Source organism: Crocodylus porosus, unplaced genomic scaffold (genome assembly GCF_001723895.1).
Source record: "Crocodylus porosus isolate Cpor-Errol unplaced genomic scaffold, CroPor_comp1, whole genome shotgun sequence".
In the NCBI taxonomy this organism is placed as follows: domain Eukaryota; kingdom Metazoa; phylum Chordata; order Crocodylia; family Crocodylidae; genus Crocodylus; species Crocodylus porosus.
In genome coordinates this window covers 79,632,073-79,637,327 of record NW_017728931.1, presented here as the reverse complement: position 1 = coordinate 79,637,327, position 5,255 = coordinate 79,632,073, and the positions used below count along the sequence as shown (strand labels likewise).

The following is a 5,255-nucleotide window of genomic DNA, read 5'->3' as shown; positions in this document are numbered from 1 at the left end:
CTTAGGAAGATGGAGGCAAAGAAATCGTTAAACATGTTAGCCTTGCCATCTGGTGTGATGACCAAATTTCCCAACGTGTCCTGCAAGGGCCCTGCATTACCTGGGACCTTCTTTTTACCCACTATGTATTTAAAAAAGGACTTCTTATTGTCCTTAATCTGGGAAGCTACTCCCAGTTCCATCTCCGCCTTGGCCTTCCTAACTTCCCCCCTACATCCCCGAGCAACTACAGAATAGTCCTCCCTGGTGATGACCCTTCTTTCCACTGGGTGTAAACCTCCTTTTTAGCAATGAGACATTCCCGGATGCTTTTGGTGAGCCATGGAGGCTCCCTTTGATCCTCGTTGGGATTACCTTCCTTTGGGCTTGGAGGATTGTCTCCTTAAGGAGCAACCACTCTCCTTGGACACCTGGCTCCCCTCCCCTCTGCGACCTCAGCGCTTCTCCAACTATCCTCCTTAGCTTGTGGGTGCTGTTTGGTCTGGCAGTCTGATGTGGCTCCAAAGCTTTTCCGAAGCTCCAAACCACTTCAGAAAGCCTAACAAAGCCAGCACTTTGATCCGGACATGCTGCTTCAGATGCCGAATTGTCCAAAGCTTCTCCGGGTCCAAAGGCTTGCACAGCCCTAATGCTTACAACATTTACAGCTCTGTAGTAAAATTATAACTATAATCAAATAGCATGCTTCAAGAGGCCTGAAGGAATCAGGAAAGATTGGTACGCCAGTGGACTATTAAGCAGATGCCTTTTTTTCCCTATTTTCCTTTGAAGTCTGCTTGATTCAGAAACTGACCACTGTTGGAGGTAGGGCCCTGGATGAGGACAACTGGTATTTTGCAGGATACAGGGGAATCCTCGTTCTAAATACTTTGTGGTGTGCGCTGCCCACATTCTCAGCATTGTACTGATACAGGAGTAGGAAGGAAATGTTTCTTTTGTTTAGACTGTCAGTGACCTTGGGTTCTTTTGCTTTCCAACATGGCATTAGGTGTCATTCTTGGGCTGGGACCATCTGGGCACAACTCGCTTAATCAGTTCCTTGCTGTTGCCGGGGCCTTGGGCTTTTATACTTTAGTTGATCCTGTTTTTTCTTGTGGCTCAAACCAATTTAGTTTCCTAAGGATTGAATTGCTTCAGTCTTTTTAATATTGTTAGGCTCCTAAAAGGGGTTTTTGGATGAGAGTCAATGCCCTGCGCTTTACAGAAGGTCAGACTAGCTGATCTAATGGTCCCACAATATGTGATTATGTTTCACAACACAGTGAGCACAGATTTAGCATTACTCTTGTGTTTAGCTCTGCAGACATACTTACAGTCTCCAGTTATAGCTTTTTATATAAAATACAACATAGAGCAGTGGGAAAGTATAGTATAAAATGCATATTTCATGGTTTGCGGCATGCTTTGTAGAAACTAGGCATAAGGAGACTAGAGTGATGAGTGTTACAAAATGTCTTACTAAGTTTTGTATTATTATTAATTTCATTAGCAGGTATAAGGCTGAATTTTCTGCTAGTGTAACTGAGCTCCACTTCATTGACACTACACCACTTGTCCTAGTTTACATCAATATAGAATTTAGTTAATATCTAGAGTGCCCGAGTATCCTTCCCTTCAGTATGTTTGCCCTCAGACTTTAGTTAGACTCCATGACCTACTACAGTGTACTAGGTATTATTTTACTCTTCTAATGTAACCAGAAGCCCTTTGGCACAAGTACTTAAAAGCACAGGTTATTGTTTTTATATTAATATTGAACGCAGTAGTAAATGGGAATTTTGTCTGGGCAAGGCTGGGTGCATTAGAGTTAAGAGAGAAACAACTGCAGAAAATCATGGCAAGCAGTTTCCTAATTCACTGTTCCATATACATTACAGTCTATATAAATAATGCTGATGTGCAGAATTAACCACTACATTTGTACCGTTTTATTTACTTCTGCCTGGTACATTAGAGAGGTAGACAGAGGTTCAAATCAAGTCCAATATAAAAATGCATTAAGCACATTCTGTATACACTAACCTGCTCTTCTGCCTTGGTTGCTCAAACTCCAAGGAAAATCCTGGACCCTTTCTCTTTTTCAAGTGTCCCCAGTGAAGTATCCTTCAGGTCTGAAATGACTGCTTTTCTCTCTTCTTCACCTTAGGTGTACAGGCTGTCAGGGAATTGCTTCTACTGAGCCCCTCAAGAAGTGGACTGACAAGCACAGGGGTTAAATGTCTTTCCACTTCTGGAAGCCTGTTTTTGCCAAGTCCTCCCTGCTGTCAGTTACGGCAGGGAACAAACACAAGCAGAAGCAGCAGCTGCTGATCTTGCTCTTTCCTAGTCTATAATTATAATAGTACTTGCCTTCCACAGGACCCCTTTAATTTGAATGGGGAGTTTGCAAAGGTTCGGATGGCCTTAAACCATTTATTTTCTTTCCTTTGTCTCCAAAATGGAGTAAATAAGGGATGAGTGTTTTCCTTTGTGACTCAGAAACCATGATCAGCCTGGTCTCAGTCCTGCATAGACTTACATGCATTATTAATGTTCCTGCCACAAAAGTAATTCCAAAGTAGTTTCAAAGAAGCTATATGTGGTAGTACATTTAAGCCTGAGGGTGTGTCTGCAGAATCAGGGCATCTGGGCACAACTCTCCCTGCCTCCATCCGATGAATTCTGTCTTTCGTGAATCATGGTATTTCTGGGAAGACGTTAAATGTGATAAAAAGGAGAGAGAGAACAGGAGGATGCTCCATTTACTTTAGCATTTTGTATAAAATCAGTGGAACAATATGACTGCAAATTAATTGAATATAGCAGAGAGAGAGAAAAATGACAATATTGTTCAGACCAATTGAAAAAGGTATTTTTCTGATGAGAGCTTTTTCTGCCCTTCCCTCAGGTGTCATCATTATGCACCCACCAATAGAGGAGCACATTTGGTTAATTACAAGTTGCCTCCAAAGGAAATAATTTGTAGTCATCTGCTTTTTCCTCTTTCACAGTAGCTGATGGAAGACTTTCAGATATCAAAACAGGCAAGGCCATTAGTCCCTGTTGTGGGTGTGTTTTGGGATGAGGCAGTGGGCTCTGGTCAAACATGACAAATTTTTTTAACATTAAATGGTTTGGCCCAGAAAAATATGCTGCTTCTTCCTATTATAGCAACTGCCTTTCATACGAAAACTCCTAGCAATTGAGGTGTTTTAATAGTACTGTTTATAATACTCAGTAGGCACATCTCTGCATTTATTAATGTGCCGTAATTATGGCACATTAGGTTAGTACCTGTTATTACAGGTACTAACGTAACATGCTGTAACTGGTTTTACTGTGCAGTAGCACTGGTGCACCTTTTTTAGATGATGCTAATGTGCAGTAGATTAATTCTACTGGATATTATTGCATTAGCATGGTTTTTACTTGCTGCAATTATGCACAGTAGAATTAGTTAGTGCACGGTTAGTGTCTCATGTAGATGCACCCACTCAGACCAAAAAGAATTAATCTTTGCTTGAGAACAGCGTTTGAGCAGTAACTGACACCACTTGGACAATGGATAACGGACAGGTAGTATGGGGTGTTTTTCCAAGGTGCCCTCCAATATTCTTAAATAATGAGGAAAACCAGCCAAGACTAAGCTAGTTCTAAGCTATTTTTCAGAAGACACAAGACTCAGAAATGATAGAAAAAGATTCCAGACAGATCCACTTAAGTTTCCATCAAGAAGTGTAAAATGCATTGCCCTCTACCACTGCAGTTCTCTGTATTCGGAGAGAATTCATCCCAAGGTCAGCAAGTGGTCTTACTACTCCTCTTCCCTGGAGTTCCTCCTTTCCTGAGGTAAAGACATTTCACTTGTAGCCAGAGCTTCTGTAGGACACTTGCTAAAAAAAAGGTTGGTGACTGAGTGTGTTCTCCAATCCAGCTGGTTACACCATTTCCCAGCTACTGGTGACCACATTTGGAATTATGCTCTTCCATTCAGGAAAGCCTGACTTTAACTTTGGGGAATCAATGCCATGTTTTGTGTCAGGCAAAGGAAGCAGAGATCCTGTGTGAATTTAAACCCATTTTGAAAGATATTGCATTTGGATATATCTTTTCTGCTGTGACATTATATTGCAATGTTCATACAGGAAAACAGGACTAGGACTAGAAGTGGCCTTGTGGACCATTGAGTCTAGTCCCCTGCACTGGTAGGATTTCACTAACCCAAAGAAGCTACAAAATTGCAACTTCAAACTCTCACATTTCATTACAAGGCACAATGCCCAAAACACAGCCAAGACCCTATACCATGCCATAAGTAGGGACCAACTGAAATTGTGATTTTGCAATTTTTGCAGAAACTGCAATTTTGGGCAGGCTCTGTGAAAAAGCACTGGCTCTGCTCTTTTGGAAAAAAACAAACAAACAAACAAAAAAGCTATACTCAAAATAAAATACTGGCTCCCTCTGAGGACCCAGCAGTCCTTGTGGTTACTGTGGCCTGGTAGCATAGCCCGTTGGGGGAGGAAGGGGAAGAGAGGCTCGTGCCCTTACCCTCACTGCTGAGTTGCTGCAAGTACCCTAACCCTAACCCTGCCCCTTTCTACCAATTGGCAACAAAGGGCAGGGCTGCATGATGGACATCTCTCACAGTCAATCAGTGGTGAAGGGCAGGGCCACTGTGGCTTCTCAGCCAATCAGAGGCATGGGGAGGGGGGCATGCACCATGCTCAGCCTGCAAAACTGGCTGCCAGCCTGGGCATTTTAGGATCAAAGGCCAAGAGTGCAAGCCTTAGGAGGAAAGACTAAAGGACATGGAACTCTTCATCCTGGAGAAGAGACGGCTCAGGGGAGACTTGGTGGCAGCCACTTATAGGTATATAAGGGGGTATACCAGGAGCTCGGAGAACAGTTGTTCACCCGGGCTTCTAGGGATAAGAAGGTCTAATGGCCACAAACTTCTGGAAGGCTGATTTAGACTGGACACAAGTAAACACCTCTTTACAGTCTAAGTGTCCAGGGTCTGGAACAGACTCCCCCCAGAGGTGGTGCAAGCATCTACTCTGGACTCTTTTAAAATGTGTTTGGTTGATTATCTTGCTGGGATCACTTGACCCCTGGAGCCTTCCTGCCTAAGGCAGGGGGGCTGGACTCGATTTTGTGAGGTCCCTTCCAGCCCCTAATATTTATGAATCTATTAATCTTCCCACTATATTGGCCAGCAGCTGGCTTGAGTTCATTAGACCCCTAGCCATAAGTCAAAGCAGGGGAGATAAGAG

The 5,255-nt window shown here is 43.0% G+C and overlaps 1 protein-coding gene across 1 annotated transcript in view; it reads right to left on the bottom strand.

The window, feature by feature from the left end:
• The window catches only part of BEST3 (bestrophin 3), a 37,326-nt gene extending 35,053 nt beyond the window's left edge, over positions 1-2,273 (bottom strand). Inside the window, exon 1 of the mRNA XM_019543227.1 lies at positions 2,023-2,273. The gene's annotated coding sequence lies outside the window, so the exon portion shown is untranslated. The remainder of the gene's footprint in view (positions 1-2,022) is intronic.
• Positions 2,274-5,255: the final 2,982 nt, after the last annotated feature.